Source organism: Salarias fasciatus, unplaced genomic scaffold (assembly GCF_902148845.1).
Source record: "Salarias fasciatus unplaced genomic scaffold, fSalaFa1.1, whole genome shotgun sequence".
Taxonomy (NCBI): Eukaryota; Metazoa; Chordata; class Actinopteri; order Blenniiformes; family Blenniidae; genus Salarias; species Salarias fasciatus.
This window is the reverse complement of record NW_021941374.1, coordinates 1339775-1349016: the sequence shown is the minus strand read 5'-3', so window position 1 is coordinate 1349016 and position 9242 is coordinate 1339775. Positions and strand designations below refer to the sequence as shown.

The 9242-nt window shown below is 40.6% G+C and overlaps 1 long non-coding RNA gene across 3 annotated transcripts; it reads right to left on the bottom strand.

Annotated features, from left to right (window-relative positions):
• Window positions 1–485: 485 nt before the first annotated feature.
• LOC115385063 (uncharacterized) lies at window positions 486–3244 on the bottom strand. 3 transcript variants are annotated; one of them, XR_003931020.1, is made up of 8 exons: window positions 2855–3244; window positions 1747–1846; window positions 1595–1669; window positions 1362–1486; window positions 1136–1240; window positions 914–1028; window positions 749–830; window positions 486–578 (listed from the first exon to the last, which is right to left on the bottom strand). It is a non-coding gene; the product is annotated as an uncharacterized LOC115385063 (long non-coding RNA). The 3 variants fall into 3 exon arrangements; XR_003931021.1 differs by having other exon boundaries at window positions 1362–1458; XR_003931019.1 differs by having other exon boundaries at window positions 1362–1669.
• Window positions 3245–9242: the final 5998 nt, after the last annotated feature.

The following is a 9242-nucleotide window of genomic DNA, read 5'->3' as shown; positions in this document are numbered from 1 at the left end:
GTATTGATGTGCATTTATGAAAGCAGACAAGGAAGGATCGTCAGTGTTCACTTTGGGGAACACCTTCACCATATTTCACGTGCGTCCTCACAAGCTCAGCTGTTGGTGGCGGCTGTGTTGAAGCCAGAACCCCGAAATTCCGGGGGTCATCTGGCCTCAGGGTCTGTGTCTTGGGAAGGCCACCTCCACTTTCAAGCCTCTTCCGAAGAATGCCTCTCTGCAGGTCTTGAATGTAGGAGTACTTCTTTTCCTTCACTGTGCAGACACTCCAGGATTTGGACTTCTTATTGTAGCATCGTCTGTAACTGAAAGGAAGCACAAATACTAGAACACACGTATTTCACAACTACAGTATCAGGCAAACACTATGATATTCCATTCTGGAGTTGTCCTTAGATACGCTAACAGCTTACATCTTGTGTCCATCTTTGTTTCGTGCCGGGGCGCGGCCATTGTCACAGTTGTAGTCTATCGCAGCAAGTAGAGTCCGCGTCCGATACACTGCTGGAGTATAGGAGAACCGCTTTCCTGCGTACATGAGTATGTGATTCTGGAAGCTTTCCAGATCGGATGTTGTCCTGTATAGTATGACAAGAAACATATACAAATCATTGTACACAGACCAAAGTACCAATTATTACATAGATATCGACATTTGATATTACAGCAAAAAACACCAACTTTGCCATTTTAATCGTGTTTTTAGTCAAACACAGACGGTTGTGTTGATAAAAGGAAAAGTGCATACCTGAAGTTGATGAACTTCACAACATTCTTCAATCATCGCTTCTCCAGGACGATGGCTACAAGAGCCTGGTGAGCTGCTGAACCTGTAACCACACATCTCGTTGTGAGATGGATAAAATTCCAAGTAAAGCAACAAAAACACCCCTTGAAAATACATTACAATTACCTTGTTTTATCCATGGTTTTTCCTGTATATCTTCACCCAGTGGCTCATGCTCACAAGATCCAGTGGCCCATGTGTGCTGGTTCCGAATGTGATGATTTACAGCATGCCATTTCATCTACAGCATTAAGAATCATGTGTGAACTTGTGTGATCTCACTTGCCTTCTCTTCACAATGAAAGCATGTTTTAGTTTACCTCACAACTTTACTTCCTACAGACATACCTTGAACTGCTCGACAGTGGATGCCTGCTTGGCACAGTACCAGAAATGGTTCACAATGTCTTTAATCCAAGGCAAGATTTCAGACTGGTCTCTGGCTGCACCAGCCTGAAACAAGGATGTGCTGTTGTTAGAAAGCCACCATAGAAATGCTGCTGTTTTTCTGCAAGGTATGAACACGCAGAAGTCACGTCAGTAAACAAAAGTAATAATGCAGTAACACTCTTACCCGTCTGAGCTGTGATGCACTGTTTGTGACAGAAGTCCCTCCCCTTCTGTCCTGCACCACTCAGCATACTGTTCCATGTGAGTCCTGTGCAATGTGCCTGAGCCCATGAGCAAACAGCATGGGACCTTTGGTGAATGACGCAACTCATTATGCCAGTGTTGTGAAACAGTAGGCAAGTGTTCCCAGACAGATGACCAAGGGCTCACACCATCAACCCATTTACAGAAACTCACCTGGCCTCTAATACACCAGCTTCTTTTGCCCCAGTGCCTTCTTCCAGGATTTGGACACCCTCTATCAGTTCTCCCCTGAGTCAAAACAGAAAACATTTGAAAAATACTAAACTCTGCCCAAAACAAACAAATGCAGGCCCTGGGAAAAGTACCTATCATGGTCCGACCTCTTCTGTTATGCTGGAAACTATACGCTGCAGTGGTTGGAGGTGTTGCTTGTGGGGAGTAGAAGTTACTTGCTCCTTTTGATAGCTGTAGAGAAATAAGAAGTATGAAACTGATATAGATCAAGAGTAATACAAGAGAAACAAAATATACACACAGGAAATAAAAGCACTACATAACAATCATCAAAAAACCATCTTTATGTCACAGTAGAGAATTATAAGATAAGAATAACAATAAGTAGGAATACAACATCAAGTATAACAATAATTAGGGAACAACATTGTATACCTTACACAACACAATGTCCAATAGGCAAACATAACAACAAAACAATATCTTGTTTTCATTCTGACCTGAATATGTCATGTTTACTGGCTAACTGAGATTGTAATCTTCAAAGTTAGGCGCTTGGTGCTGCTGAAGTGAGCTACATAAGTGGCCTTCAGGACTGACTAAATAAACGTTACATGTAGAATTGCAAACATGCAACAATCCCTGTAATTTTACCGACAGCGCAAGGTGCTATTGATGAACAGGACTTTGAAAAGTCATACCTCAATGCACAGGTGTTTTGTTTTACTGATTATTTAGAGCAAACAACACGGTTTGTCTTGTTTTGCGATCACCGTTTGTCAACTAAACAAAAAGACGACCAGAATTCAGTTTTTCTCTGAAATTATTGCATAAGAATCATCAGAAGCTACTATCACGTACATACAAAATGACACGAGAATACTACAATGGTTCTGTATGGCTGATCTTTCCACAGCAGGAACTTTATATTTGCATTTTGCAGTCATCGCATTGTTTTTACCTCCGCCAAGGATGTAAAGTTTTCGCCTGCGTCTGTCTGTTTGCTACAGCTTGTAGTAGCATCACTGTGAGCACACTGACGTCATAGAAACATGCAGGCAGCTCTGCTCGCTGGCACACATCGCCGAGTGAAAGCATCGCAGTAGTTTGTAGTTTGCTGTGTGGCTGTTCGTGTCGGTGTGTAACTGTGAAATATCAAGCTGATGGCTAATTACTGCTACCACGCAATTTTCCGATCGCTAGCATTAGCATTTGATTTGAGCATCGAAAGCTACTTACTAGTCCAGCAGGAACAGAGCCAAGGCAGCGTCGGTCGGAAATCCCTCCTGATCTTTCAGCTCACGCCAGCGAGTGAAAGCCGGGCCAATGTTGATCCTGGACTGTGCTTTTATCCGAGTAGCCTCTCTTTTTCTTTTTTTTGCCTCCTCAGACAAAACTTTTGGCTTCTTTCTCTGTTGTCCACCTTCCGCCATGTTTGCAAAATCCCACACTGGAGTTCTGTCCTTATAACGACAGGGGAAGTGACGCATGCCGTAAAGCAGTCCGCACATTTTGTAGTTTTTTAGCGTGCAGGGTTCCTACCACCCTCCTCACAGTTTCTTAGTCAAAGTAAAAACAATACTGACGTCCTCAGCCCGTGAAAGAGGGGTCATTCAACTAGTTGTAAGCCGATGTATCATCACAAAAGATATTAAAATGTTTTATTAAGGTTGAAAAGTTCCTTAGTATCGCTTTAAAGCTTTTTTTAAATGCATTAATAGTTTTGGAGCCTTTAAGTTGTTCATCTAAGTTGTTCCATAGATCAACCCCACGCACAGAGATGCATCTACTTTTCAAATTTGTCCTAACTTTGGCTTTATAGAAGTTACCAGGTCCTCTAAGACTAAATCTGTATTCTTTTGGTTTGAACAGTTCTTGGATACAGTATGGAAGCTTTAAGTTGTGAGCTTTATCCATCACAACTGCTGTGTTTAAATCAACAAGATCATGAAATTTTACAATATTCTGTTTGATGAACAGTGGATTTGCAGGGGCATAATAATTAGCTGAATTAACAACTCTGATAGCTTTCTTTTGTAACAGGAAAATTGCTTGAATGTTTGATTTATAGTTATTCCCCCACATTTCCACACAGTAATTAAGGTATTGAAGTATGAACGAATTATACAAGATATGAAGTGCATTTTGATTTACAGAGGTTTTAATTTTATATGATACGGCAATAATTTTTGATATTTTAGTTGTCAAGTGATTTATATGCAGTTTCCAATAAAGTTTTTCATCAATAATAACTCCCAGAAACGTTGTGGCAAAGACCCTTTCAATTACTACTTCACCGATTTTTATTTGACTTTGTGTATTAACTTTCCTATTTCCAAAGATAATATATTTAGTCTTATTCAAATTTATTGAAAGTTTATTTGCATCAAACCACTGTTTTAGTGTTTTGACTTCAGTTCCCACTGTATCCAAAAGCTGCTCAAGATCTTGTCCGGAACAATACAGACTGGTATCATCAGCAAACAGGATACAGTCCAATTTTTTTCAAAACTATGCATAAATCGTTTATGTACATAATAAACAATTTGGGCCCCAAGACAGATCCCTGTGGGACACCAAAAGTTATATTTGTCCTGTCTGAGTTCACGTTATTCAAATGCACATACTGATCTCTATTACTAAGATAACTTTTAATCCAAGTAAGTGCTATTCCCCTGATCCATTTTATTTAACAGCAGTGAATGGTCTATGGTATCAAAGGCCTTACTTAAGTCGATAAAAACTCCCACAGTGCACTCTTTTTTATCTGCTGAAGTTGATATCGCCTCCACCAGTTCCATGACTGCCATTGATGTTGACCTATTAGATCTAAACCCATATTGATGTTCAACTAACAAATTATGTTTATCTACAAAGTTATCTAATCGTCTGACAAATCATTTCTCTAAAATCTTTGAAAATTGCGGTAGTATTGAAATCGGTCTGTAATTTGTGAATTGATGTTTATCGCCACTTTTAAAAATGGGTATTACTTTAGCTAATTTCATCTTATTTGGAAAGATACCAGTTAAAAAAGAAAGATTACAAATGTATGCAAATGGTGTAACTATAAAGTTTATAATGTCTTTCATAAGGACCATATCTATATTAAAACCATCAGTGGATCTCTTGTTCTTAAACAAATTAACACTTTCAATAATTTCATTCTCATTCACACCTCTTAAGAAGAATGAATTTGGATTGTTTTTAATAAGTCTAACATCGAATTGATTTATATCACTCGGTTGTGCAATTTCATTGGCTAAAGCGGGGCCAACAGAGACAAAGAATTTATTGAATGCATTAGCTTTTTCTTTAGTATCACCAATAGTGTGATTGTCCTCTGTAAAATATTTAGGATATTCATTTGTTTTCCTATTCCTAATGATGCTGTTCAGTACTTTCCCAGTGCCTTGAATATTATTTCTATGCTGTACCAACAAATCATGATAATAAGTTCTTTTGTTAAGTCGTGTAATTTGTATAAGCTTGTTTTTATATTTCTTATATCTTTCTTCACAGTTTTCACAGATTATCTTTAGGCTGTAACTTATATACAACAAAAAGTTACCAATTTCTCTTTTAGAGTAGCCAATTATAATATAACATCTATACCTCCACTGGACACCACATTGAATTCAAACACTTGGGACTATTGGCAGAGAAACGTGATCTAGCAAGTGTGACACTTGTAACCTGGGAGACCAGGTGTGCACTCTTCATGGGCCCATTCTTCACATTTAATACATTGCACCCACACCTCCCCAGGCCTTGAGGACTCGAAGTCCTCTCCACAGATTTGGCATTCACATGAATTTGAGGTAGACGTGGATGGCTTTCTAGCAGTGGACGCCTTTGGGGTAGCGGTGGACGCCTTTGCCCTGGCGGTGGATGCTGTGGAGGTAGTGCCGTCATCCGTGGAGGTAGTGGTGTCTTCCGTGGAGGTAGTGGTGACCGCTCTGGAGGAGGATACCCTCATGGAGGTTGCTGTTGCATTTTTTTTCTTCTGCACCTTGGTAGGCATGTTGAGGTGCCGTGGGGCCAAGCACCTGCCTCGCTCCTCCTCTAAAGCCTGTTTGACCGGAGTGTCCGTCAATATAGCCGTCACTCTCTTCTTACGGCCCTTGGTGGTGGCTTTCCGAGGCCCGGCCTTCGAAAAGGGGCGCACAGGTACTGGGCTAAAGGGCTCATCTTCCTCCTCCTGAATCAAAATAAAAAGGGAAGCAAAAAGGCAATAGCAAAGGCGGGAGCAAGAGGAAACTCAATAAAATAAATATTGACACATAGGCCTAGTAGGCTTGATCTATCCAGGTGGTATGTAGACGTACCCCAACTGGTAGGTTCAGTGTGGCAGGAGAACCCACATGACTTGGGCCAGGAGTGACTGGACTGACACGGAAAGAACTGGTGGATGGAAATTCCAGCTCTTGAGTCGCAGCAGGAAGCGGGGCATCAACACTGGAGGGATCAGGCCGGTCGATGGGAGCGAGCGATATGGAAAAATATAACACCTTTTTTTCAAGCAGTAGGGCCATCACAACACAGGATATTATCACAATATTTTCTATTGGTTCATGGTTATTTTACCCAATTTAGCAACATAAACCAACAGGAATCTCTTCGGTGCATTATTTGAAACTTCAACGATAAAAAAATAGCAGATCTATAAGCTCGTAGCACGACACTCATCCCTAAATAGGTTAACAGTAGATTACAACACCCTACAAGGTGATTGTAATCTAAAAGGAAAAGGAGCAGGCTAACAGACGTTCTACATATTAGGATTATAGATTAAATGTAGAGCAACAGAACTGCAAATCATAGAGCCCACTTGACCCCTACCTGTCAGTGACAGAGGAAGCGGCAAAGTCAACGTCGGAGAAGAATGCAGCCAGGTCGAATCGGTTGAAGCCTGTTGCTCGTGACAGGCCGGTGGGCTCTGGACGTCGAATGGACAGTTGTTTGTTTCGAGCCATGAGGCACGTCAACCAATCTTTCCCTGCCATGTTGTGCCTGCCCCATGATTGTGGATGCATGCACCCACATCTTTTGGCCAACTTGGAAGCCAATTTGCGGACCTGGAAGAAAAAAAAAAAAAAGAAAAAGAAAGAAAAATGAATATAGGCTATGTGCATTTTATTATTTTATAGGCTACACAGTCTACTCCTGTGGTCCCCAAAGTTGGGTCAGGGACCCCCAGGGGTCCTTGACAGAGTAAGCTAAATGATAGTTTGAAATCAAATGAAATGGACCCTTATCGTTCTATAACTCGTGTGCAAGTCAAACTGAAATTAAATAAATGAAGAATCAATGCTAGGCGTGTCGGGATTCTTTTTTTATTTAAATGGGGTGTGGCCCACCTTTTCAAATGGGGGTCCTTGGAATAATTTATGTAAATTTGGGGGTCCCTGACATGAAAACATTTGGGAACCACGCACACACACACACACACACACACACACACACACACACACACACACACACACTTATTTTCTGTGTTTCAATAATCATTCTCACCTCCTTTGGGCACAGTCCATAGTACAGGTCTGCAGACTGAATGAGAAACTTCACTAAAATGTCCTCCTGCTCAGAAGTGAAGACCTTGAAGTGTGATCTGTAACCAGTACTGGGCATCGACAAGTTGCCCTGTCTCTCCACTGCTTTCCTTGCTTTGCAGTATCTATAGAGTTACATGGCAAATTTTGTAGCTTTTGGCCACATTCCTAACAGACAAATCCATCCGCAGGACTTCATCTGAAGCTTGGTTTAACACTTCCTGGGTTATTAGACCCCTCTTCCTCAACATGAGCCTCGGCATTCGGTTAAAAACAAACAAGAGAGCAAAATTATCCAAGCTGCACTGGCCATTGCCTTAACTGTAACACTTGTTACAATTGATGCGCGGATGCAGTTTGTTTGGCGTTGTTTACAGAACAGAGTTAACGTGCAAATCCTGTTAAGATGACACAATCCGTTGTAGAACATGTACATGTAGACACCAAAGTGGATTTTAGCTCGACAACATTAAACAAAGGCGTTTTAGACAAAAGATAGTAGAGTTGTACATTTTTACTTACTTTCTACAAAACCGTTTCTTCCCACATCTTCTAGCAGCATGAACGAAAAGACTTCATACTCCCTGGGCATGTAGCTTACACTCCTGGTCACATGTTGACATCATGACGTCACGATGAAAATGAACGTATCAAGAGATAACCTGCGTGTTACAACCGTGCAGCGTTACTTCCATGGCGGCCCTCCCCTATAATAACAACACATCGTCATTATAATCAACTGTGGATGGTTTATATTCATTTCAAGGATGGCAACATTCAGCTTTTGTATTTGAGTAATAAGGCATCCTGCAAGATAGGTGGCAGTAATGCATCATATAAGTCGGAGATCATACAAGCGCCAACGCTTGGCGCGTTATTTCATTTTTTACCACACTTTACCGACAGAAACTACACTCCTTTAACTGCTGGATCAGGATGTCTCTGGAAGACCGTTTTGAATTTATTCGAGACATGATAGAGGATAGACAGACATACAGCGAAATATCATGTGCTTTAGTATCCATAGGCATAGATAAAGGTACATCAGTCGCAAATATTAAAAAAATGTGTTCCAAATGGAACATACGAAAAAATGGGCTGGTGTCCAACATCCTACCTTTAGCCTGTATTTTTTAAATAGCAAGTCAAGCAGGGTATAGAAATATTGTACTATTTTGTTATGTTGTTCATTTAGGAAAACAGCGGAGAACAGAATGTTGGTGGAAGACTAATGCGCTGAATTTAAAACTAGCTGAGTCTGTTTTCAGTTATGTTTTATTGACGCAAGAACTCAGTACGAGTGTTCCTCGACGGTAAAACAGTAGTCATCATGACAACAATGTAAAAAGCCATGTCTGGGACACAGGAGGATCCAGGGCAGGAGTTCAGGTCTGCTTATACAGGCAAAGATAGTGTACTCTACAACACAAAGCCAAGAAGAGCTGCATCGCCAAGGCACATTATCACAGGTTTTCCCTTACTTGACATGAAATGACACAGTGATTGAAAGAGGCAAGGAAATATTACATTGTTATAATATTACAGCAATAAAATACAGTTGTAGGAATATTATTTATTCAAGATCGAACGATCGATTCTCAGAGTGGAGTCAGGAGGATATAAAGTCTAAAGCAATCGCTTCATGGTGTCAGGTGAAGACACAATATGATGGTCATTCAAGGATGAGAAATAGGCAGAGTCTGGGCTGCTTAACTAGTTGTTTAACTAGCTGTTTTTTGTACAGATGAGCAGTACATGCGAGTGTGATTTCCTTAATACTAAAACGATCCTCGAAAGTTAAAAATGTGACAGATATGATGCAAAGTTCTAATGAAGTCCCAACTTTAAGCATAGCATTTATGCAGCTACTTAATGGCTGGTAACTGGCAAATTCGTGTAACATGATCTGAACAGATAGATGCAAAGTCATGATAAAAATCTATGAATACACACATATTTAAAAATCAACATCAGCATAAAGTGATTCAACTTAAAACTGCAAACTTACCGTCGAATGAACGCATACCTCTGAACATCATCTCCATTGCTGTCTGTCTCTGCAAGGCGATGAG